The following is a 27,382-nucleotide window of genomic DNA, read 5'->3' as shown; positions in this document are numbered from 1 at the left end:
TTCCTTTTAAACGTTTTGGCTTAAATGGCTTGGTTCTAAATGGTTCAAATTATACGTCTTCTAGCTCTCTCTTGTTGTCTGTTGCTTTGAAGCTAAATGTTAAAAGTTCTCGCTCTTTTACTATGATTGTTCATACTATCATACTCTAAAATTCACACTTCAAGCTCACTTTCACTCTCTACCACTCTTTTCCACTATGCACATCCAAAAAATGAGGCATGTAAATCCCGGTTCAATTTCACCTACTATTAAAACGTTTTGGCTTAAATGGCTTGGTTCTAAATGGTTCAATTTATATGGCTTTGTAATTTCTTTGATTCAAGAAAAAGCACTGGACCGAAACCAAACTAGGCCCATCGCTATAATGCATGAGGGCACAATCAAAGAAATTTACACATGCACAAAAAATTACATTGATACGTGCACACACATATTGAAAGTTGGTGCAAGGGTTGGGATACTTTATGGTAATTCTTCACACATAAGTTCCATATTTACCTAAAACATAAGATCCACATGTGTGTTTGCATATACTTATGCATATCTAGATTCGAATGTGATTGTTAATTTGTGTTTGTGTAGGTGTATGTGAATTATCATCCACACTACTTTGAAATACAACAAAATTTTAATAGCAAAATTTCTCTACAAGACATTGCATAAGCTAGCAAAGTCTTGTTCAAACCTCAAAGTAATGATGATTACGCATGCCAAGTAACAATGGCAATGTATGGTACAATTGTTCCAATAATTTTACACAAAGAATAGGCACTACTATAGTGAATCCTATGCTTCTTATCTAATTGTTTCTAAACTCTTAAAACATCTCTATATTCTAGAGCATACATATGTAATTCATAATAGGAAATGATTCATCATTAACATATCTAATAAAAAAATAGTCACCTTCAATAAACCATCATCATAGATTTAAAGACTATTTATTGAGAATCTCCCATCATTCTAAATTTTAATCATCAAATTGTAAGTTGAGATACACAATCAATAAATAGATTTGAATTGTTTATGAACCACTTGATCGAACGTCTTGTTCACAATCTAATACCCCCCCCTTAAAGAATCTTTCAATGCTCACAGCTCCCTATTACGTGCTTCTAATATGTACATGAAATTGTTTGTTGATTAAAGTATACAAGGATCTTGGAGCCATATACAAATTAGCGCGATAGGAAAGAGAGAAATCAATTAATCTACATGTCCAAACCCCTTTACACAGTTTTACAAAAAGTATACTTTCATTAACCCAAAGGAATATATTTGAAAAGAAGACAAATATTTCTTTTGTCAAAAGAACCTTTTGAGAGCAATGGTGATCATTATATGAAGAGTCCAACATATTCTATTCAACTACCAATGTTGGGCTGTTTACATCAAAAGTCATGCAATCTTCGTTATCTCCAAGTTGATGTGAACTAGATGCTATTGCTAGATTTTCTTATTGATGATTGAACCTTTCATTTCATGTGTACTGTCCACACTCCTCTTACCATGATCCATATGATCCATATGCAAGGGTGTTGGTCTAACAAATGAGAACTGATTTTTGGTGATACCTGCTTTGCCATACTCTGGATGCTCCGCTAAAAAGCTGAACAAAAAACTTCGACAAAGGAATCTCTTAGAGAGAATGTAATATAATTTCACCACCGAGATTTATAAAATGCTAGAAGCATTGCTAGTAGAACTCAAGAATATATATAAATACCGTTCAACATCTGGCAGGGAGCGTAATCTCTTCCGTGTTGGGGACTTGTAGTATCTGTTCACATCATTAAAAAGCATTAGACGTAAGGTGAGGCCAATAACCAGCAATACACCAACAAAACTTCAGTTGGCACATAATAAACCAAATGTGTACAATAGAATATGGTATATAAATTTTGCTTTGCATGTACATTCCTACTAGAACCAATACATTTAACCTAATAAAACAGCATACACTGATATACCCAAAAGTATAGTTGAATATCCTTGATGGAAATATGATACATAAACCCTTCATAGTTCAAAGATAGTACCATGAGATTGAAGCTGTGATTTACTTAAGATATTTCTAGCAGGCCACATTCTCTCACTTCACCCACTAGGAAACTAGGAATCTCTAAAAGCACTTATATTCATATAACAAGCAGGGAGAACTAATATGTTCCACAATACCCACACCTATAATTGTAATGATGGCTCTCTATGTTTCTAGAATAAGATAACCAATTTCCAAAAGAAATGTAAGGTATGCTATACCAGTCACATACCACATATTCATACAAATCATGCCATTCAAAACTCTGAAACTGGTAATACCTTTAATACCTTTATCTATGTATCCATCGATGATCTATCTATCTATCTATGTATCTTTGATTACGTTATGAGGCTGCTATGATGAATGAATTTGTTTGATGTCTCGTTAATAATTCAAGGCTAAGGAGATAAATTTTGGAGGGTGATGATGGAGAGAGGTAGAGATATTTGTGATCATTTAGGTAATGTTAAGGTTTCTATGTACTTAAATCAATTTCATAAATGTAACACAAATTTCATACATTTTGCAGTCAAATAAATTTTGGGTTTTAGTTATACAAACGTCATGGTTCACCACAACCACGTGAAATGTGTCTAGACAGAGACAGGGAGAAGGAGATGGGAAAGGGAGAGGGAGAGGGAGACAGACATACAGACACAACATGATAGCGAAAGGAGAGATATACATGAGAGGATCTTCATGGCTGCTTCGGAGAAGGTTTACACCACTGCTTCATTTTCTGGTTTTTGGGTATGGAGTCTGATGTGGTCTCACAATGACTGGCAAGATTTGAGAGGAGACTTTCATGACAGAGATGGGTTTCAAGACACGAGATATGATATTAAAACTTGAGATTACTTGGTGGTTGCTATGTTTTAGTCCTCTCAATTGGAATGATTTGTTCCATTATAAAAGAAGAGGCTTAAATAGTACCTGAATAGAAATGGTACAAATTGGAGGTTCAGGTAGACTAGTAGGCTACCCATGAAGTCGATCACCATTACTTTTGGAACTGATGCTATATGGAAATTTGATGACTATCAAGGATATTATGTGTAAGATGATTTTTCAACAGATCTTAAACTTCAGCATAAATCTACTTTTAACACTCTGGAGATAGAAGAAACTACACGGGGGTATATGGTGGTATACTCATGAAATACTCAAGGTGGGGTGGGGCGATGGATTTTATGGCTGTTTGTGCTGCACAAGGGGCTAAACTGTCATTTCATGGCTTCTTTTTCTTCCTCCTTCTATCATCTCCACTTTATCTCTGTTTCACTGCATCGATGGAGATCTCTATTTCGTCCACTCCGCTCAGGGTACTAATGCCTCAAGACTTGACATGAATCTTCCTCTGTTGTTTCTCTTCCTCTTCCATATCTGCTTCTTCAGGAAGGCCAATTCTATTTTATTCCTGTGTTTATTTATTTTAAATCTTTTTATCTGAATTGCGGGGTTAGAGTCTAGACATAATCAGTCTTAAAATTTCTTTTAAGGTCACATTAAAACCATATCCTTTCTTCTTGTGTTTGGCTAAATAAATGGATGACACCATTATCCATATGATCCGCAAAGACCTCACCGAGGACTTTCATGCCTTGGCCGATGTGCATACCATAGCCATCGGAAGTCTCCTCGAGGAATTCAACGACGATCAAATGTTGTTGATGCTCGACACAGGACGAGCCATGAATGACAACTCCCCAGACCAACCAGAAGCAGCCAACGCACGACAACAAGAGCTGGAGCGTGACACCCCAACCTCCCCGGCATCCCAGATCGATGCGAAAAAGGAGCCAGACATAAATGAGCAAGACATTTCAGCCGCACAGGAAAGACCAAGCGCACCGCAACCCGGCCCCGCGACGACTCCAAACGAGGAGACGACCCATCCAAACCACACTGAGGGCATCCTTGAGATTTTAAATGAGGATTAAAATGTAACATAGTCATTTTATGGATTTCGATTATTGTATTGCTCGATTATTGTGGGTTCGACGTGCCAAGGCACTGTCCCACGAGCGTGCCAGGTGTTGTCCGTGGGCCAAATTTGTAATTCTAAGAAATGTAATAGGAAGTAGGTCAAAGTAGGTGAACAACCGTAAGGAATGAAGACAGTCGTAAACCCCTCTACGGCAGCGGCCTACACAACATTGGAGTTGATTTCCGAACCTCGACCAATAATAATCGGGCAGTCGCAACGTGGTAAGGGCGTGCTCACCATGGAGAGCGAAGTTTTGTCCTACCCAAATATTCTGGACACGACCCACGAGTTCGGTGCCCTTTTGTAGTTCAACACCACCTTTGAGTTAATGGAATTCCTAGCAACACAACAGATTAAAGTGTCCCAACGAATGGTCGAGGAACACGCTGAACGCCAAATGATCGAGCGCGTGTTGAACCAAACAACGGAAAGTGAAGATGAAGGCCCATTAGCAAGGGGGGGGGGGAGAAAGAGAAGTGCCGGTAGTCGCCGTGTAGCCATAGAACTCCCTCCGCTAAATATGGCCTTAGTGGAGGTACATAGGGAGTTGGCAATAGTTACCATTGGGGCCAAAGATATAGCTGCCAAGAACAAAAATTTATGGAAGACCATAAAGGTAGCCCAGAAGTAGTTGGATGAGGCGCAACACCGAATTACGGAGCTCGAAAACAGCGCACCAGCGATGCAAACAACTCCCGTCCCCGCCTCCCAGGTAGTTGAGTTGCTGGCTCTACGGGAGGAGGTAGAGGCCCAAGCGGCATTACAGCCAAGGCAAAATGAGCTACTCAGCTAGCCGAATTAGAGATCGACTACCTTAGGTCGGAACTCCGCCAATCTTTGGACAGGGAAGCAGAAATTCGAGTGAAAGGACGCAAGGTGGTTAAGGCATTGCAAGACAAGCTTGATGCCGAAATTGCCATGCATGGCCGAACAAACGCCGAGTTGAACACACTCAATGAGGAGGGAACCAAGAAAGAAGGAACCATCACGACGTTAAGAGAAGGGGCACAGAAAAGGCAAGCGTGGTATAACAAACAACTTGAGCATGAGTGCCAAACAACCAGAGATGTCGAAATACGCCTCAACAATGAGATGGGCCGACTAGAGGGACTCCATGAGAAGGAGTCTCAGATATGGTCACAAATGAAAATGCATTATGAAGAAGCAGTGACACTCAACAAACGCAAAATCGAAAACCTAAAAAAGGCTCTTGAGGATTTGCAAGCTTGCACTCACTTCAACATGGAACATATTCGCACCCTCCTCCACAGAAAATGTGATTGGTTTACGACCCAACTCCAAGCGGCCATGGACAGAGGTTGGGTCGGAAGGGCGAAACAGGTGGTGGAACTACACACTTACAGGGTGGATTGGGATAATCAACGAAGGACGGGAAAGATTTTTACAAGTTGAGCGAGGATAACATCGCTAATGTCGGAGAAGACCTAATGCAGGACTACTAGGCCTTGGCCGACGGCCACACCGAGGAAATAGTGTAGCTATTAGAAGATTTTGGTGAAAGCTAGGAGGAGACGTTATGCCAGTTGCACGACATCAGCAACAAACAACAAAGAGCAGAGGAAACGAAAAAGATGGAGGCGGCACCCATGCCAAGCGGCGTTTCCCACACCCCGACAACTACTGCGGAAGAAGGACCTCAAGAGGAACCACGACCGGAAACCTTCACACCGCAACCACCAGACTCCGTAGAGCATCACGAGAGTCCGCATGAACAAGAGGTAGCCCCGGAGGTTACTACAACACCCGCTCCAAACGAAATTCCCCATACCTCGATGGCTACCGTAGAAGAGGGACCTCAGGAGGAACCACGACGAGACACCTTCACACCAGACCCGCTAGAGTTAAAAAGCGAACCTGACCGTACTTTTGTAGGTGTAGACGAAGAAATATGGGTAGAACCAATGGGGAAGTCACTACCCGAGGATTCAACGGCTGACCAATAGGAGGGAGAGGCGCATGCCGTAGAGGACACAACATGATGACCACAGCCAGAGTTGGAGAACTTCGAGCCGAACCACGGTATGGCACCTACCATCACAACGAACAACGAGGACCGACCAGAATCCAATATCCTCGATATTTTTGACGAGGAGTAATCAAGGAGGAGGGGTCCGACGTACTATGGCACTGTCCCACAAGCGTGCCAAGTGTTGTCCACCGGAGTGGGACTAGTGGGAAACGATGTAAAGAACGAAGGGGGACTAGGGTATAAGTGTAGCCTCGTAATAATGGAAGCGTTAGGAAGTATACATGCATGTAACGCTCTACGCACTGAGAGTAATTGTCCATGCCCTGTATATACAAAGGGCACGGGAACACTGTCAGGGGGGCGTAGTTATTTTTGTAAGTTTGGAATATAGTCGTGTTGTCTTTCTAAACTGTGTGTCTATGCTAACCTTATGTATCTGTGGAGGTGGTAATTAAGGGTGTCTGTGTAAAGAGCGACGTCACGGTACGAAGGAGCTCGGTTGTAGCTGTCTCATGTACCACTCTTCTTCCCTTGCTTATACCCCCTGGCGTAGAGATTAGGCATAGTAAGTGATCTAGACCTTTTACGCTCGCTATTCCCTATACTACAATCTTCTTGAACCATACCCTGAAGGACTGAGGGTAGGCCGTGTTAACCTAGTCGGTAACACCGGCTTGTAGCAGGGAAGCGGTTTAGATCTATTAGTCAGGGATTGTCAATCTGAGGTCTGACATGAATTGCTGAAGCTTGTCGGCTGTCTGAAGATTCGTGTTGACGTGTAGAAGATCGACATCTCCGGCTTGAACACGCTCTCGAATGCAGTGGTAGAGCACTTCGATATGCTTTGTCCATGCATGGAACATCAGGTTTCGAGCCAAATATATACTATTCATTTGTCGCAATAAATGGGAGTTGGATCCTTGATTGGAACACCTAGATCCTTCAAAATCCTCTTGAGCCATACGGCTTCACATGCAGCTACGGTTGCGCCCCTATATTCGGCCTCCGTACTCGAGAGTGCGACAGTAGGCTGCTTCTTACTACTCCAAGATATTGCTCCACTACCGAGCGAGAAGACAAATCCGGAGGTCGATGGTCGATCAACTTTGTGCCCAGCCCAATCGGCATCCGTGTACCCTTCGAGTCGAATTGGTGTGGCGGATGCGTAGAGGATGTCGTAATCCATTGTGCCACTCATGTATCGTAATACTCGCTTCGCGCAATTGAAATGGATATTTTGCAAAGTTTGCATGAATTGGCTAAGGAGGCCGACCGGATAGTTGAGGTCGGGTCGCGTGATCGTGCGATAGATGAGGCTCCCGATCAGTTGTCGATATTAAGTCGGCTCACACTCGTCTGTGCCGGTGTCGTGTGATTTTTTACACATGATAAGAAAAGTAATGAAATAATTATGTTAGGTTAGCTTAAATGGATTAGTACGAAAGATGGACGTCTTCAAGAGCTTCATAATGCATTTTACTACACATGAAATGGATAAACAAGTATCAAGTTATGGGAGTGTGAAGTTTGAGAGGATTGGGAAAAACAAAACTGTGAGATATCCCACATAGATAGGACAACAGTGGATCCCATATTATATAGCAAGAGCCAGAACCTATTACTATATGTCTATGTGTGAAGCACAGAATGTTCAAGGTGATTTGGGCAAAACTGTGTAGATAAATGGCTCAAATGATTTTGGGTCACGACGTACGGCCCGGTCGGGACGCGCCTGCGTGTGGATGCGTACACTGCGCGTTGTCGAGATATTTCGCAAGTGCGTGTGGAAACGAGGCGGGACCGCGGGGGTCTCGAACCAAAGAGCAAGCGAGGGAGGAGAAAGAGAGAGAACCGGCTGCGCAGGACCGGGGATACACAGGGACACGGCCCTTCAACACGGAGAACGCGAACAGACACCGACACAGACAGATGCGAATGACTAAATACGTATATTAACAAAAATGGCTAACACGACTACAACCCTCGATGGTGCACAGGTTGGTTACAACCGAACAGGCCGGCGAACAGATGCCGATGCCTGTTCGCTTCGACGCACAAAGGGGTAGCAGGTCGGAGGTGCTGCCGGAAGCACTCGGGCGTCCCTCGAAACAGCGCGTGCCTCCTCGGAACCCTGCACAGGAAAGCTATGGAGCTCAAGAAGGAAGGAAACAGAGAGAGAAGCGTCTAGAAACGGTCCGACAGCACTTCGTCCTCTCCCCGCGAGATCCCTGCAACAACTCTTTCCTGCTCCTTATATAGGCCGACGAGCAGGCCGTCATGTCAGCTTTATTCCCTGTCCCTTTTGGACAGGGATCCGCTCCGTTCTTCGCGCATCCGCGTAGTTACGCCGCCGACTCGTACAGTTCGCGCGCGCGACCCGAAAGACTGTTCGCGCGGTCTTTGTCTCCACTCGTGTTAGGGCCCGTTCCTGCCGATTATCCTCCTAATTCGCTTCTATGTACAACTTGGAGCGTGCGCGCGTGAAGAACTGGTTCCCACGCCTTGGTGCGCCGATTCCGCTTATGGACGGTTTTCTTCACGACATCGGCCCCCACCTAACCGCGCATCCTCCGGTATGCGCCAAGAGAGTTGGGACGGAGAAAACCGACCCGTCTTCATTCCTCGCCCGTCGGTTCTTCCTCGTTTTCGGATCGTTCGTCACTGCTGACTAGGAGAGCCAGGTCTGGCTCGTCGTCGTGTCGCTTCTTGAACGCTTTGATCCGCTTCCCTGCAACCGGTACCGCCATTCTCGTGCCGTCGAGTTCCGCCAGGTGATATGTCCCGTTGTCATTGGCGCTCCGTACCACGTAAGGCCCGAACCACCTTCGTGCGAACTTCCGTGTAGCTCGGTGCTGGTTGTCGAGGCTGCTGTCGTAGACGAGCACCCAGTCACCTTCTTCGATTTTCTTCGGTCGGAGCCGGTGCGTTCGGTCGAACCTGGCTTTGTTCTTTGTCCTCGCCACCCGGAGCTTCTCCGTAGCCAGCTTCACGTCCTTCGGTCTCCGCTCGAGTTGTCGTATACGCGCGGCCAACAACTCCTCCCGGTTCATCTCGTCCCTCCAGTCGACCGTTGCCCACGAGGAGATCGTCCGTTCCATCGGCATGATCGGCTTCTGGCCGAACATGAGCTCCGTCGGCATGTACCCGGTTACCGAACTGTGCGTGGTCCGGTCTGCCCACAAAGCATAAGGTAGCAGTCGCGGCCAGTTACCGACTCGGCCTCCGCATGCCCGAACCAACGCCTTGACGATCGGTCCATGTCCGCGCTCCACCTTTCCATTCGCCTCCGGATTGTACGCAGTGGTGAGCGAGAGCTTGACTCCCAGCCGGTCGAACAACTCCGCGGCTTCTTCGGCGTCCAACTCCCCTCGGTCAGCCACGATCTTCCCGACGCACCCGTACCGGCATATCACGTCCTCGATTAGGAACCGACATACGGCTGCGGTCGTTTTGTTCGGAAGGGCCCGGCCTTCCACCTGGTTCGTCAGATCCTCCCGCGCTAGGACCAGGTACCGCATCTGTCCTACCCCCATTGGCATCGTCACCAGATCTACCATCCATTTGAAGTGGATGGTCGGAGGGTACGTAGGGTGAAGCTCGTCTCGATGTCGGACTATGGAGTGCATCTGACAGCTCTCGCAAGTTGTCACGAACCGATGCACGTCCTGGTACTGCCCCAGCCACCAATACTTCCCCTTTAGTTTCTCAAACGTAGCCCATGTTCCACGGTGTCCAGCCCAAGGGCTGTCGTGGTAGGCCGCTAGCAGCTCCTCCTGATCTTCCTTCATCGCCACCACCCGGAGCGGAGCGCCGTCCCTCTTCTTCGGGTGCTTCCATAGATAGCCATCCCGGAGAAAGAACCGGTGCGCTTTCTTCCGGATCCGGTTGGCCTCGTCCTTCGTCCATGACGCATCGGGCGTCATTGTCTTCAAAAACCCACCGATCTGCAGCCACTCCCCGTCGTACTTGCTCGCTTCGAAGTCGTTAAGCGCCGGAGTGCTTGTTCCGTCGGTTGTTACATATGCAGTCTCGAAGAAGTCCACGCCGACCTCTTCGTCCTCCGAAACCATGCCGCCCTCGTCATCGAATCTCGCCCTTGAAAGCATGTCGGCCATGGCGTTGTCTTTCCCGGAAATGTGTCTTATTTCTGGGTCCAGGGACTTGATGTACGCTATCCACCTGAGCATTGCCAGGTCCGGCGTCGCGCATCCGGAAACCATGCCGAGAATCGGCATGCAATCCGTCTCTATGATTACCTCTGTCCCGATCAGATAGTCCTTGTCGGCCTTCACCGCCAAAACGATACCCCAGAGTTCGCGTTTAACCTGGGCGTATCCTCGCTGCCGCTCACTGAGGACCTTCGCGCCGAATCGGATCGGAAACCGATTGCCGTCCTCGTCTTCTTGGTTGACGACCCACCCGATTCCGGTCGGACTCGTGTCAACCGTTATGTACACTGGGGTGCCCTTCCTGTAGACGGCCTTTCGGAGCGCCGGTGCTGCCGAAAGAGCCTCCTTCAGCTTCCGGACCGACTCCGTGTGCTTGTCTAGCCATTCGAATCTTCGCCCTTTCTTCAATAATCCGTACAGCGGCTCCGCGACGTGCGCGTAATGCGGGATCCATATGTGGTAGAAGGCGCATGCTCCCAAGAATCTTCGTACTTCCGTGACCGAGCTGCAATCAGCCTTCATCGCGGAGATGGCTTCTACCTTTGCCGGAGACGGTTTCCGGCCATATGGTCCACATAAATGCCCGACCACCATGATTTCCGACTGCCCGAAGGCTGACTTCTCCCCCGAGAAGGTGAGCCTCGCTTCCTCTAGCCTTTGCAGCACCTTCTCGCAGTCGTCGATGTGCGTCATCACGAATCGCCGGCATCCGTCCGGCCCGATCGTCTCGTCCTTCTCTTCTACCGGGCATCCCTTGATCGGGATGTCGTCTAGAAACGGCATGGTGATGTCCGGGATGCAGTCCCTCAGCACCTTGTTCATTGCATTCACCATGTGGGCCACCGAGTTGGTCCCTCCTTGCGGCAGCGTACACATCCGCACTAGGCCGAGGGGAGTTCGCATCGTCGTAATGTCTCTGCTCTCCACGGCTAGCTGGAACTGGTCGTACCCTGAGTATAGATCACCGACCGAGTAAATCGACCTTCCGGCGAAGGCCTCCACGAACTCGTCTATGGTCGGTCCGATCCCTGCGTTCCGAATGGTCACTCTATTGACCGGCTGCAGGTCCTGAATGAAGCGCAACGATCCGTTTTTCTTTGGTACGGTAAACCATCGGTTTGAATACGGGGCGCTCGACGGCTCGAGAATGCCCATATCAACTTTCTGCTTCAACAGCTCCATCAACTTCGGGATGTGAGCTCTCGGAACCGGAATTGGCTTGAGATTCCACGGTACATGCGGTACCGTGAATATCACCATCGGCTCTACGATCGTCGGGTCTACGCACCCGATTTCCTCCGGTGAGAATGCGAAGGCTTTCCCGTGCCTTCCGAGCATTCTCCGAAACCGGTCTTCCTCCACCGGCAGTAGGAACCCACCCCCACCAATCTTCAGCTCGCGGAGCGTCTCGTTGGTGAAGGTGTGTCCTATGCAGGCCGGATCTCGTAAGCTGGGGTCCGATGCAACCCCTTTGATTCGGGATTCGCTGCCCTCCGGTAAGGGCGCCGCAACTGGCCTCACCTTCCGGTCCACAGTCTTGTACTTGGTGCTAACTCGGGCCGTCCGTTCCGACTCGAGCCCTCGACCGAAGTCCGCGATGACTTTGTACATTTCTTCGGAACATACCGGTATCGTCCGGTCTTCGTTAAGGTCTTCTTCGACTACCTTCCCCAGCATTCCCAAGGTGTCGTCGAAGGAGACTGCCTCCACGGCTTCGTTGATTTCTTCGTCAGGGCCGAGAACTCCGCACGCCCGAAGTCTCCCCTCCGTCTTTGTTTTCTCTCGGCCGGCGATGCCGACCATCGTACATGCTCCGCTGTCGGAGAAGCAAAATTTCCTAACTATTGTACACGGTTTTATCGTACAGATGTGGGGTTTTCCCGGAGCATCCGGACTGTCGCGGCCCCACGCCTTGACAGTCCTCTCTAAAAATCCTCTCGGTTTTCGGAACTGAGGGAGTCGCGGTTACGTTCGTGGTTCGGCCGTACCGTCAGAAACTGGACCGAATGGCGCCCGTCTTGGCTTTTGACCCTCGCGTAGGCCAAACCATTGTCCAACACCTTGGTCTCCATTCGCGCCGCCGTGATGTACGGCTCTCCCAGTATGACCGGATGCGAAGATGTCTCCTGCACGAAGAAGTGCTGGTCAATCTCGACGTCGCCGATCTTGACTCGCACATTCGGACAGGCCCCGTGCAGTTCCTCGGTGGCGCGCGTTGCTGCCCTTATTTTCCACCCGTGCTTGGTGTTGATTGGTCATTTGCCCTTCTTATAGAAGTCCATGGACATCAAATTGATCTCCGATCCGTGGTCCACCAAAGCTATCACCGGTTCCTGGACATCGCCGATCTTCACCGGGGTTTCCGTGGTCGCTCGGGCCCAGTGTGGTCTCGAATAGTGGCTTTCCGCCCACTCGTCTCCCAGCGCCATGTCGTCTAGGTGCGTCGTCCGCACTTCCATCGGTCTTTCCGGTTCTGTCTCCGTTGACAGCCTCTTCCGTTTCACCAAGTCCACGATGGAGTCGTGGAACTCCTTCTTGGCGATTCCCAGCACCTCTCGTAACGACAGCTCCACCTTGCTGTCGAGGATCCGTTCCTCCAGGACCTTTCGTAAGTCCGTGGTCCTTTCTATCTCCGTCCCCAGACGGTACCCGCCCTTCTGGGGTTTATCTTGCGTACCGGCCCCGCCGGCTTCGTCCCGTCGTGGCCCGGACCGGGTCTCGTATCGTTGTGAGGGCCCGGTCGTCCCGGGTTTCCCCACCCGCTTCTCTTCTACCAGAGCCTCGTAGTTCTGGCAAGCGGCTTCCACGAAGCCCGTCCTTTCCTCGACCGGGTCGCTCCATCCGGTCATCTCCCATACCCGTTTCTCCGCACGGTCCGATTCCTCCCCTTTAAGCCTTGCACCGGCAAGGCCTTCCAGCATCGTCGGCCAGAATCCGGCTTTGCTTTCCCTTCGGGCCTCGCCGCCCCCGACTCGAATGCCGGCCGACGCCGAGTAGTGGACGGTTTCCGCGTGTCGGGCCGCCGCCTCTTCCATCAACCCTTTCATACCACCTCGGCCGTCGTTTCGGCTCAGGGCCCTTCGGGTGTCGCTGGCATGCACCCGTCCTTCCCACAGGTACACCACCCTGTTCCTCAGCGCCTCCGCGAAGTCGCCGCAGTCCTTCCGAATGTGGCCGACTTCATTGCACCACATGCACCTGTTTCCTGCCACCGGCCGTCGGTCACGAGCCGGTTCGCCACCTTCCCTTCGGGCTTGCGCGATTTGGAGGTCCTTTATCGCCCTCGTCAATTCCTCCAGCGCCGCTCCTCCGGTTGAGCCTCTGACTACGCCGGTCGAAGCCGAACCGGTTTCCAACCACTCTCGGGTGTCTTCCTTTCGCCCCTGTGGCGCTGGTTCGAGCTTCCTTGCTGCGACCGAGCCCGACCCGGTTGCCCCGTTATCCGCCCATTCTCGCCGTTTGTCGAAACGGCCACAGACTTTCTTGACAACCGCCCAGTCGGTAGTGAGCCCGTCTTCGGTTTCCAGCAAGAGGCCCACTTGCTCCCAATCCCGCTCGTCGACCGACTTGACAAACAGCAAGACCCGGCTCGTGTCCAGGATGGTTCGGTCGAGCGCCGAAAGGCGCGCAAAGTTTTCCTCGAACTCCCGGAGGAGTGCCGACGCGTTTCTTCCCTTCCCCGGGGACTCCACCCATTCCATGAACCTTCGCTTCGAAAGCCGGAGCGCGTCGTCCAACCCGTATTTCTCTAGGAGCCGACCTTCGAACTCCTCCCAGGTACGGCTCTCCGCCCGCACCTCGAGCACCTCCGCATGGATGCTCGGCATCGCCACTCGGGGAAATCCGGCAAGACGCCTTTCTTCCGGAATGTCCCGCATCAGCATCTCTGCACCGTAGGACGCCAAATACTTCGTGGCATCCTTCCCATCGAACCGGCCGATCGTGCCGACGACCGCCTCAATAGCTCTGTCGAGGGCACCGGTGCCCTCGCGCGCGTTTACAATCCGATCCACGGCCGAAGCCATGGCCTCTGCAAGGTCCGACCCCCTCATCTTCTGCTCTTCTGCCGCCTCCTTCACGTCGGGTTCACCAAAGATGTCGAGATATTTCGCAAGTGCGTGTGGAAACGAGGCGGGACCGCGGGGGTCTCGAACCAAAGAGCAAGCGAGGGAGGAGAAAGAGAGAGAACCGGCTGCGCAGGACCGGGGATACACAGGGACACGGCCCTTCAACACGGAGAACGCGAACAGACACCGACACAGACAGATGCGAATGACTAAATACGTATATTAACAAAAATGGCTAACACGACTACAACCCTCGATGGTGCACAGGTTGGTTACAACCGAACAGGCCGGCGAACAGATGCCGATGCCTGTTCGCTTCGACGCACAAAGGGGTAGCAGGTCGGAGGTGCTGCCGGAAGCACTCGGGCGTCCCTCGAAACAGCGCGTGCCTCCTCGGAACCCTGCACAGGAAAGCTATGGAGCTCAAGAAGGAAGGAAACAGAGAGAGAAGCGTCCAGAAACGGTCCGACAGCACTTCGTCCTCTCCCCGCGAGATCCCTGCAACAGCTCTTTCCTGCTCCTTATATAGGCCGACGAGCAGGCCGTCATGTCAGCTTTATTCCCTGTCCCTTTTGGACAGGGATCCGCTCCGTTCTTCGCGCATCCGCGTAGTTATGCCGCCGACTCGTACAGTTCGCGCGCGCGACCGAAAGACTGTTCGCGCGGTCTTTGTCTCCACTCGTGTTAGGGCCCGTTCCTGCCGATTATCCTCCTAATTCGCTTCTATGTACAACTTGGAGCGTGCGCGCGTGAAGAACCGGTTCCCACGCCTTGGTGCGCCGATTCCGCTTATGGACGGTTTTCTTCACGACAGCGTGCGGACGTGTTTACGGTTTGGTTGCGACGCACGTACGGATTATGCACGAGCTGAATTTTATGGATGATTGTGGATCATGTGGCCGAATTATACGAATGGTCGCATGCAACTAAAAGTAAAGGTCAAGCAACTAAAAAAGGCGAAGCAACTAAAAAAGGAGGCCATGCAACTAAAAATAAAGGCCAAGCAACTAGAAATAGAGGCCATGCAACTAGATGGGGACACATGCAAAGGAACATGGGAGGCTATGATCAAGAAGGAACTCCGTATATGTTCCACTTTTTCTTTTTCTTTTTTCTCTTCCCATTCTCTTCTTCTCTCTCCCATCCCTTGAGGAAAAATAATCTCTCATATTCATATCGGACCACTCCTTACATGATGGTTGGCTCCTTTCTTTCAAGGATGATCTTTCAGATTCATATCCAATCCATTGTAACTGTCATGGCAAGACTCGAACCCATGACTTTATGCTACATGGGTCGAGCTCTTACCATTAGATTATGAATTGTATTTTGTAGGATATTATTTTCATTTATACTTTATCATAGAAAATTGATGTATATTCCAGATCTCTCTGGAACATTCTAAAAGCTTCAGGATTATTCCTAAAAACACTATAAAAGGAGGCACAAGGCATTGTTTTGAACCAAATTGGTTCAACGCCAGTCTTAAGCCTCTTAGCCGCTTGTACTTATCTTTTCACATAATATATTAGTTGCTGTCATCATCTCTCTCTCTCTCTCATTCTCGCTATCTCTCTCTCTCTCCTCTTCTCGCTTCCTCTCTTGGGAATCTTACGTAGTCCCGTCCTCTTAGTACTAATAGTACTGTTGTTCTTAGTACTAATTCCATCTCTGTTTTAGTACTATTCCTGACAGTTTGAACCAATTTTCCTCCTCTAGCCTACTTGTCACTCTCCCTCATCCTCCTACCCTTTTCCCTATACTATGGCTACTGTTAGTGCCCAAGAATACCAATCCGTTTTCTCCGAGCTACAGTGCCTAAAAGAAAAGTTTGTTGCCCTGGAACAAGAAAACCAACGGCTGATAGGGGATCTGCAACAAATCGCTCTAGAAAAACAACAAACGCAACAACAACATGGGGAGTTAGCGTTACGGGTACAACAACTCGAAGCAGCGTTGCAACAACAAGGATCCAGTCCCCAAGGATTTCATAAAGAGCCCAAGATTGGACTTCCTGTGAAATTTGATGGAACACGTTCGCAATTCCGGGGATTCCTTAATCAGGTACGCTTAGTCATCCAGATGCATCCTTCCCGATATCCCACTGATGCATCTCGAGTCAGCCTAATAGGCACGCTACTTAGCGGCTCAGCCTTGGCATGGTTTGCTCCGCTTCTAGAAAAACAATCGCCCTTACTTAATAACTTTGAAGATTTTATTGGTGAGTTTAAAGCCTGCTTTGGAGACACCGACAGCATCAGGACGACGATCAACAATATCTGGCGATTGCGTCAAGGCGATCGTCCAGCCTCTGCCTACGCGGCGGATTTCCGCCTACTTGCTTCAGATATACCCTGGGATGATCAAGCACTAATGGAGCAGTTTCGCTATGGCTTGCGAAACGATGTCAAAGATCTACTTCTAACTTTCCCCGAAGAACCAAAGTCTCTTACGGAGGCAATCAGTCGAGCAGTTCGATGTGACAACCGCCTTTTTGAACGGCGTTCAGAACGTCAATTACAGATACCACGCTCTAGGCCAGAGCCCACTTACGCCGCAGTCGCGGCTAAACCGTTTGCACGAGACATACCTCAAGCAAATACTTCGACACCGATGGAGATCGATACCATGCGTCGACGCGGCCCGTTATGGGGAGAAGAAAAGCAACGACGATGTGCCAATCGATTATGTCTTTATTGCGGTGGACCAGGACATATCGCCATCAATTGTCCCCATAGGCCAAGAAGACAGGTAAATCAAATCGTCGCCTGTACTAAACCCGAGTCAATTCTTCCCTTCGGAGTGTCTGATAGTATTAATAGTACTAATAGAGTGTCAGATAGTATTCATAGTACTAATAGCCCAAGTATCTCAAATAAATTTGAAATCCTTAGTCAATTAGATGAAGAGTTAAACGATTGAGTCCAGCCAAAATAGGAGCCATTTGGTTGGACAGCAGCCCTAGATCTGTACAGCCCATTAGTGGTTCCATTCCTTCCAAGCAAGTTAGCAATTTGTTCCTAGCCCAAGTCATTGTTAGTACTAAAAGTACTCCCCCAGTACCCGTCCTAGCACTTTTAGATTCCGGAGCTAATTCCTGTTTCATGGATCGAAATTTTGCCCAAGCTTCTCAGATATCCTTAAGAAAACTTCCTTGTCCCGCATCTGTAGTGGTCATTGATGGTCGTCCCATTGCTTCCGGGAATATTGTAGAAGAATCAGAACCCATTCAAGTTGTCCTAGGTAGTTTTGTGTGTATAATATCATTTAATATAATTAGTAGTCCAGAGCATCCCATTGTCCTAGGATTACCTTGGCTTGAATTACATAATCCAGCCATAGATTGGAGAACAAGAGAAGTCCGATATCGACCACCCCAAGAATCAGCTGACCGAGTTTCGACCATTTCACTCCATCAACTACGCGAAGAAGGACCCAAGGAGGCAATGTTCCTATTTGCCATATCAGTACATCCTTCTAGCACTATTAAGGACTGCTCAATAACACTTCCGGCAAAATATCATCCTTATGCCGATGTATTTGACAAGGTAAAAGCCGGTACCCTTCCTCATCACCGTCCCTATGACTGTCCCATCGATTTACAACCAGGAACGGAGCCACCATGGGGACCAATTTACAACTTGTCACCCACCGAGTTAGAAGTCCTTCGAGCCTACATAGAGGAGAACTTGGCAAGCGGGTTCATCCGTCATTCGAAATCTCCGGCCGGTGCACCCATCTTCTTTGTCAAGAAGAAAGATGGCTCACTTCGTCTTGTCGTTGATTACCGCGGATTGAATAAAGTCACCATCCGGAATAGGTATGCACTTCCTCTTATATCAAGTCTTTTAGAGCGAGTTAATGGTGCCAAGTTTTTTACTAAAATCGACCTACGAGGAGCGTATAATCTCGTGCGGATCCGACCGGGAGATGAGTGGAAGACCGCTTTTCGCACGCGGTATGGGCATTTCGAGTATACTGTTATGCCGTTTGGCCTAACCAATGCACCCGCAGTCTTCCAACACATGGCAAATGATATATTCAGAGACCTCTTGGATATCTGTTTGATCATTTATCTGGATGATCTGTTGATTTATTCGAAGACCCAGGAAGAGCACGATTCTCATGTACTATTAGTACTAAAGCGACTCCGCGAGAATGGTCTTTATGCCAAGCTAGAGAAATGTAGCTTTGACTGCAAGCAAGTGGAATTTCTAGGCTACGTCATCTCCTCAAAGGGCATCGCTATGGATCCAGCTAAAATCCAAACTGTACTAGAGTGGCAAATTCCACGGTCGTTACGAGATGTACAATGTTTTCTAGGCTTTGCTAACTTCTACCGTAAGTTTATACAGGATTACTCGAAGATTATTTTACCTCTCACACAACTTATGAAGAAGGGCCAAGCATTTCTTTGCTCCATCGAAGCAGATATGGCTTTTCGGCATCTTAAGAAAGCCTTTACATCAGCACCGATTCTAGCTCATGTGGATACAAGCAAACCATTCATCATGGAGGCCGACGCATCAGATTTCGCCCTCGGTAGCATCCTTTCTCGACAAGGCGATAAAGAAGAGTTGCATCCGGTGGCTTTCCATTCGCGCAAATTTAATGTCGCAGAAATCAACTACGAAATACATGACAAGGAGTTATTAGCCATGGTGGATTCATTTGTACAATGGCGGCATTTCTTAGAGGGCTCTCCACATCAGGTCATTGTCTTTAGCGATCATAAAAATCTTGCTTATTTTTAGAACGCTCGCGTACTAAATCGACGGCAAGCTCGGTGGGCGCAATTCCTCACGCATTTCGACTTCGAAATCACATATCGACCGGGGAAGCAGCAAGGAAAAGCAGATGCACTATCACGGCGTTCATATCTTGCACCTCGTCCTGGTGACGCAACATTTGATAATCAAAAGCAAGTAATCTTGGGACCAACACGATTGCACACGACACGGATTTTTCACACCCCGATGGATTCACGGATTACCGATGACATACGTGCAACCTTGAAGATGGATAGTTTTGCTCAAGACATCCTGGCGCACATTGATACTTCTCGGGCATCTTGTTCTCAGTCTCAACAACCAGGTATTGACTACCGACAATTCGAATATCATCATGGTTTGTTATTCTTTAAAAAGCGCGTATATGTCCCCGATTGCTCCTGTCGCCTTCAAATCGTCCAACATTGTCACGACACCCATACGGCGGGACATTTCGGTAGTACCAAGACGTTGGAGTTAGTGCAACGATCTTTTTGGTGGCCCCACATGCGCTGTTTTGTCGACGACTACGTTCGGACCTGTGATGCTTGCTGCCGAGCAAAGATGCCACGACACCATCCATATGGCTTGTTGGAACCTTTACCAATTCCAAGTAAGCCATGGCAGTCTATTTGTCTTGATTTTATCACAGATCTGCCGGTCTCGAAGGGGTTCGATGCTATCCTAACCGTCGTCGATCGATATACGAAGATGGCACATTTTGTGCCATGTACATAAGCCATCACTAGCGAGGAAACCGCCGCTCTTGTTATGCGTGAGGTATTTCGGCATCATGGCCTCCCAGACAGTATTATCAGTGACCGAGGCCCGCAATTTGTCTCCAAATTTTGGCAGCATCTCTTCAGGATGCTCAAGGTCTCCTGCAACCTCTCCTCCGGCTACCATCCTCAAACCGACGGACAGGCGGAACGAACAAACCAAACGTTGGAGCAATATCTCCGGTGTTTCCTGAGTTATCAACAGGACGATTGGGCCGAGATTCTCCACTTTGCGGAGTTTGCGTATAATAATGCTATTCACTCCTCGACTCGGGTCTCCCCATTTCTCGCTTATACCGGTTTCCATCCTCGCTGGTCGGTGATCGACACTCCGGAGCTACCTACCAACCCTCGTGCCGAGGACCATTTGGAGAGGCTACGCAAGATCCAGATGGATCTCTTTACTCACCTTCGTCATGCTCAACACACACAGAAGAGTTATGCGGATCGTCATCGGATTCCCTCCTCTTTTGCCATCGGAGATCGAGTATGGCTCTTACGTCGTCACATCAAGACTACTCGACCGTGCGACAAGTTGGATTATCGACGACTCGGTCCTTTCCGTATTACGGGGAAGATTAATGATGTCACCTTCCGCCTGGATCTCCCTCCGTAGCTTCAGATACATCCGGTTTTCCATTGTTCTCTTCTTGAACCTTATAAAGCAAACACCATTCCCGATCGTGTGACACCACCGCCGCCCCCGCTGGAGTTGGACGCCGGCCCGGAGTATGAAGTTGCTGCCATCCTCGATTCCAAACTTGTTCGCAACAAACTTTATTACTTGGTCGATTGGCTCGGTTATAGTCCGAGCGAACGTACTTGGGAACCCGTAGAGAATGTTGCCAATGCACAAGATCTTCTTGCTGATTTCCACCGAAAGTATCTGGACAAACCCGGTCCGCAATTAGCGCCGACTCGTTCCACTCGTCGTCTTTAAGGGGGAGATAGTGTCATGGCAAGACTCGAACCCATGACTTTATGCTACATGGGTCGAGCTCTTACCATTAGATTATGAATTGTATTTTGTAGGATATTATTTTCATTTATACTTTATCATAGAAAATTGATGTATATTCCAGATATCTCTGGAACATTCTAGAAGCTTCAGGATTATTCCTAAAAACACTATAAAAGGAGGCACAAGGCATTGTTTTGAACCAAATTGGTTCAACGCCAGTCTTAAGCCTCTTAGCCGCTTGTACTTATCTTTTCACATAATATATTAGCTGCTGTCATCATCTCTCTCTCTCTCTCATTCTCGCTATCTCTCTCTCTCTCCTCTTCTCGCTTCCTCTCTCGGGAATCTTACGCAGTCCCGTCCTCTTAGTACTAATAGTACTGTTGTTCTTAGTACTAATTCCATCTCTGTTTTAGTACTATTCCTGATAGTAACATGATTCTAGAATTATAAAGAATCTATTTTCTTTTGCAATAAACAAATATTTTCTTTTACCTACTTGGCTCATGTGTAAATCTTGCTTGTGCTAAGCGTGTGAGCCTTAATTCTTTCTAGTCCATAACCCCGACGGTTTCGCCTCACGATCCACACATAGTGAGGGATTTTTCACGACACCGGAGTTGGCATCTAGTTTGAGGTTTCGATCGAGAGGGGTTGCTACAGATTTGCACTCAGCCATCCCGTGTTGGCCGGTTAAGGGCCGAAGGATAAGTGGCGAAAGGGCGAATCGGATATATATATATATATATATTTAGAAATAAATAGAATTAGTATTTGTAGGGATGGATCCGGTATAGTTGCACCGATCCGGATCCGAACCGATTCGTAGCCGGTTGCCAATAGGGCACCGTTTTGTAATGACATCGGATTCCTATAAAAGGATTTGACCCGATGTAATGTTTACGGAAGTAATAGAAGATTACATATATCAATTAATTAATGCTTGCGTGTTGTATACTTGCCATCTGCGGTTGATATTAAGATCTTACGCGTGTTAATTACGGAAGCAACCTAACTTTACCACCCTTTGGAGAAGTGTTCCGGAAGAGGACACCTTGTGTTGTGGCGAGTCCAGCCAACGATCAACACTCCAAAGGGTGGTAAGGTTAGGATGCTTCCGTAATTAACATCCCGAACTTGTATAACAAGTTGAGGATGTAGTGTCGTTGAGAGATCATAATGCCGGTCGGAATCCGAATTACTTTGATTCCAAGGAAGTAATGAAGTTCCTTCATGTCCGTCATCTCGAATTTGTTGGAGAGGAGGACTTCACCTTGTTGATGTCAACTAAATGCTCACCTCCAATAACCAGATCATCCACGTATACGATGATGACAATCGAGCTTCTAGAGTCGTTTCATACGTAGACGGAGTTGTCGGATTTCGACATTCGAAAGCTGATTTGATGAAGATATTGCATAATCTTTGAATGCCAAGCACGCGGTGCTTGCTTGAGGCCGTAGAGTGGCTTCTTGAGTTGGCATACGGCTTTCGGATGAATGCTGGATTCGAAGCCGGGTGGTTGTACCATGTACACCTCCTCTTCTACTTCGCCTTTAAGAAAGGCGTTCTTGACGTCCATTTGGTGGAGGTGCCACCCTTTCGCCGCTGCGAGTGCGATAGCAGTCCGCAGAATCGTCATCTTTGCCACCGGGGGAAATGTCTCTTTATAGTCGACTCCATGTGTTTGAGCGTATCCTTTCGCTATGAGTCGAGCTTTGTAACGGTTTACGGAGCCGTCTGCATTATACTTCAACTTGTAGATGCATCTGTAGCCAATTGCCTTCTTGTGCGGTGAGTGGGGAATGAGATCCCATGTCTCATACTTGGAGAGTGCTTGCTTCTCCTCATTCATCGCTTCAACCCATCTGGGGTCCTCGCAGCTTCAGAAAATGTTTCCGGCTCCTATACTATCGCTACCTTCATCATAAAGGCGTAATGGTACGCCATTTAATCGTTGTAGCCAAATTGGCTTACTAGGTTCTTTTCACGGGTGGATTAGTGGAGCTTCTTGTTTGCGGATACTAAGGCTTTCTTTGCTCCATTTGTCTGGATGTCAAGGGCTTTGAACTCACTATCGAGGGAGTTAGTCGATTCGTTGTTGTCGAAGTGATCATCTTCATACTTTGACATTTTCCCCTTGCCTTTGTCCAGTTTTGAACTCGACCGAGATGTGCTTTGATCGCTCGGAGGCTCTTGTGGCCCACTAAGCTTTGTCGTAATCGGGCTTTCTTCGACCATGTGCATAAGGCGATCTTCATCTTCTACTTCTTGTTCGACGGATTCTGGGTCAAGCGGAGTCAGAGTCGAAGTTGTCTCTGGTGCGTACCAATATGCGGACTCGTCGAAAACGATGTCTCGACTTACTCGAGATTTTCAAGTTGAGGGGTTATAGCACTTGTACCCCTTTTGTTCCAGTGAGTATCCTATGAGGATACATTTCTCCGATTTTGGGTCGAGCTTTTTGTTGGGGAACAAGGTCGTTAGTGCGGAAGAACAAACAACATCTGTGATGGTGAAGAACCTGTGTATGCGAATGAAACAATATACACACAGAGAGAGGGAGAGAGATAGGCACAAAGAAACGGTTTATCTCTTAATAGCAACAGTTACAAAATGACAACAACCACGACCCAAACTAAAGGTTACGAAGTCACTTTATATAGTGACTATCCTAGGGCAGTTGCCCTTTATGCTATTTATAGAAATAGCCCCAACTTGGGTTGTCCAAAGGGACAATGTGAATACGGCCATTATACACTCCCCCGTAATGGGCGTATACATGGGTTATCTTAAATTACAGGTATATACAAGGTTTATTTGACAGATCAGTTTTGTTCGAGTTGACAAGATCTAAAGACAGTAGACCGAACCGGTCCGGTAAGAAAAGCTAAAGTCGATCCTCAATGAACCGATGTTGGTTGTCCAAAACCATCCCGTGTTGTGTGTCCGACTTTTTAACCGGACCGTTTTTTCATTACGCCCATCTTGTGCCGAAGGGACTGGAAGCGATCCGCCGAAAGACACTTGATCATTCCATCTACGACATTATCGGTTGTGGATATCTTCTCGAGACCGATTTTCCCTGAAATGACACAGTTCCGAACAAAGTGATATCAAACGTCAATGTGCTTGGAGGCGTTGTGGTGAACCGGATTTTTTGACAAAGCAACAACACCCTGACTATCGTTGTAGACAACTGGAGCCGAGTCGAGGTCGACTTGTCGAAATGTGTGCGCCAGCCGACCGAGCCATAAAGCTTCTTTTGTTGCGTCAGACGCAACTACATATTCTGCTTCGGTAGTTGAGGTGGTTGTGCACTCCTGAAGTTTCGACTTCCACGAGATTGCTCCATTGCCGAATTTGAAACAATATCCGGTTGTTGATTTTCGACTGTCCACGTAGTCGGCGAAGTCTGAGTCGGTGTAACCGACTATGCCTGAGGTTGAGTTCAGGCTAAAAAGAATGTCGTGGTCTTTTGTGCCAGCTAGATATCTGAACACATGCTTGACTACGTTCTAGTGGGATCGGCCTGGGTTGTGCATGAATCTGCTGACGACTCCTACGGCATGAGAGATATAAGGCCGTGTCGCGACCATTGCGTACATAAGGGAGCCGACTGCAGGTGCATATGGTACCGACTTCATATCTTCCCCCTCTAGACCGGATGTTGGGCAGTCTCGTTGAGACAGCCGAAGGTTAATGGGGAGCGGGGTTGAAGCAGACTTGGCCGAGTGCATGTTGAAGCGTTCCAAGACACGTCTGATGTAGTCGGTTTGAGACAAGAAAAGTTGCCGTGTATCGCGATGCCGACTAATCTTCATACCAAGTATGTGTCTTGCCAGACCGAGGTCCTTCATGGCAAACTTCAACTGCAATTTCCGAACGAGTTCGGTGAGTTCTCCGGCATGTCGGCCGGAGAGTAGCATGTCGTCCACGTAAATGATGAGGAAGACGGGAGACCCGTCTTGAGCTATTTTGGTGAAGAGACAATGGTCGTCATCGCTCTTGGAGAAGCAGACCGAGTGGATGAAGTCGTCGAACTTCTTGTACCGCTGTCGAGGTGCCTGTTTGAGGCCGTATAAACTCTTCCTGAGTTGACAAACTAGATGTTCCTAGCCGGATGCAACAAAGCCTTTCAGCTGCTCCATATAGATTTCCTCCTGTAGGTCACCGTGGAGAAATGTCGTTTTTACATCTAGCTGAATCAGCTCCAAGTTGTCGGCGGCCACGACGCCGAGCATGAAATGAAGGGTTGACATTTTCACCACTGGTGAAAAGATTTCGTCGAAGTCGACGCCATATTTGTTGAGAGACAAGCTCAACATCGACTGAATCGGCTGAAGAAGCCGAGGACCAGATCGGTTGGGACTGATCGGTTAGGCCGAGTGCGTAAACCGGGAGGCCGTTAGGAAAGATATTCCATGAGGAATATATTTGGGAGTTAGTGTAGGAGCTCTTAATGAGCATTGAAGTACTGTCAGTACTTCGGTCAATCCTTCTAGGACTTATATAAAAGTGTTCACTGAAGCACGTCTTATGTACAGATTGAGTATTATTGTTGAATATAGTTTTTTGTGTTTCTCTCGCTGTCTCTCTTGCGTATACCGTGTAAGCTCAAGCTCTCCATTAAACCTGAGTTTCCTCCCTTCTATTCGGTCTTCATACTTGCTTCCGCATGGTACTTTCTACATGGTATCAGAGCACGAGGGTTGCGAACCTCTCTGCAGCCGACATAGCTTGACGAAGAAGAACAAGAAGAACGATGGATAGAGGCATGGCGAGCTCGCTTCCAACAGAGAAGCTCGACAGAACCAACTATGCGTCTTGGTCCTACAAGATGCACCAGTACCTGCTCGGACACGACTACTGGAGTTATGTCGAAGGAGCTAATGACGCAACACCCGAATCGACACACAGAGACTTCCCGTCGTGGGAGCAATCGGCGAGCAGGGTATTATACTGCTTCGCGTTGTGTGTGGGCGAACAACTGTTGAGCTATGTTCGGGATGCAAAGACGCCGAAGGGTGCGTGGGAAAATCTGAAGAAGATTTTCGCCGCGAGCACCACAGCTAGGAAGCTTCAGCTCCGACAGGAGTTGAGCAACCTATGACAACGCAACTTGTCGGTGGCGGACTATACCTCGAAGATCAAGGATATCTGCGACTCCCTCGCCTCCATAGAGGTGAACATTGAGGAGAGCGAGATGGTCCAGATCTGTCTCGGAGGTTTGGCGTCGAAGTTCGGAGCTTTTCGAACGACTGTGTGTACCCGGGAGAATACGCCGTCCTTTTTTGACTTACAGTCAATGCTCCTGGTAGAGGAGAACCATGCGGGTGCATCTACAAGCACGCACACCGACAACAGAATGTTGTACACGGAGGGAGATAGGCCCCGTGGACGTGGAGGACGAGGCGAGTCGGCGCGCAATGGAGGCGGCCGACGAGATCAAGGAAGAAGGCACCAAAGTGATGCCGATAGCAACTCCGGACCCTCCGGAAACAGGGGGAGTCGAAGCGATGAGTGTCGAATACAAGTGTATAATGGACGTATTCACACTATCCCTTTGTATAGATCAAGTTCGGGCCATTTGTGTAATTAGCATAAATGGTAGTTGCCCTAAGTCGGTCACTATATATAGTGACCTTGTAACCTTTTTGTAAGGTTGGTTGTATTATTGTTTTCTATGGAATAGAAAGAGTCTTTTGTGCCTCTCTCTCTCTCTCTCTCTCTCTCTCTCTCTCTCTCTCTCTCTGTGCACGATCTCAGAAACTGTCATACGCAGGTACTCAAACCCTAATCGAATGCTTCTTGATCTTCCGCATCGACACGGCCTTGTCTTCAACATCTGGTATCAGAGCCTGCACAGTATTCGGTCCTTCAACTCGCTGTCGGCCGTCATCTCAGCCTGCACAGCATTCGGTTTCTTGCGTCATTCGAAGAAGAGAGAAGAAGAAGAGAAACGAGGCTTGCATCTCATCGCGTTAGATCATCTTCGCTTGGAGTAAGCCAGCCGGTTGTACTCTGTTCCTTGTGATCGTAACCGCTCGAGGTGAAATCCCCTTGTGCAACATTGACACGATCGTGCTCCACTCGGTTAAACGGCATCTGAAGAGGTCATCAAACGCTGCTCGCCGCTCATTGTAACCACTCGGTGCAGATCGGTCTCAAGACAACAACCCCAATTCGTGCTTCATCCGGCTGATCGACATTCGGGAGGATCAGTTGGATCCGTCTCTCTCGTCGCTGCAGTCACCCGAAGCAGAATCGGTCCAGACAATCGGTTTCAATAATCGGCATTTGGCATATATATTCGGAAGCGAACCGGGCTCACTCCGACTCGGCAACATTCGGGAAGACCAGTCGGTTCTGTCCCTCAAGTTACCGGAGTCAATTCGAGCAAGTTTAACAATTCATATATCCGAAGCCGAACCGACTCGGGTCCAAATCCGACTAGAACGATATCGGGTGAGCCAACCGGCTGCACTCCAACAAGGTTCGTAGTCAACTCCGAACCGAGCTTCGTCAACCGAAACCAAATTTGATGGCATCAACATCCGGCTCGTCAGAAATGAGTCTACGAAAGTTCGATGGATCAAACTTCAACTTCTGGAAG

At 48.4% G+C, this 27,382-nt stretch overlaps 2 long non-coding RNA genes across 2 annotated transcripts in view; one reads left to right on the top strand and one right to left on the bottom strand.

The window, feature by feature from the left end:
* The window catches only part of LOC147865996 (uncharacterized), a 47,007-nt gene extending 44,009 nt beyond the window's left edge, over window positions 1-2,998 (top strand). The window contains exons 2-3 of the long non-coding RNA XR_015529460.1: window positions 2,442-2,504; window positions 2,574-2,998. This is a non-coding gene — a long non-coding RNA (uncharacterized LOC147865996). The remainder of the gene's footprint in view (window positions 1-2,441; window positions 2,505-2,573) is intronic.
* Window positions 1,179-2,310, bottom strand: LOC147865997 (uncharacterized). The gene is made up of 2 exons (XR_015529551.1): window positions 1,727-2,310; window positions 1,179-1,609 (listed from the first exon to the last, which is right to left on the bottom strand). It is a non-coding gene; the product is annotated as an uncharacterized LOC147865997 (long non-coding RNA).
* Window positions 2,999-27,382: the final 24,384 nt, after the last annotated feature.

This window comes from Azolla caroliniana, unplaced genomic scaffold (assembly GCF_043228905.1).
Source record: "Azolla caroliniana isolate FFs.n. ecotype wild unplaced genomic scaffold, voAzoCaro1.0.p SCAF_3, whole genome shotgun sequence".
In the NCBI taxonomy this organism is placed as follows: Eukaryota; Viridiplantae; Streptophyta; class Polypodiopsida; order Salviniales; family Salviniaceae; genus Azolla; species Azolla caroliniana.
Note: the sequence above shows the minus strand (reverse complement) of the source record. Positions and strands in the feature narration are given on the sequence as shown.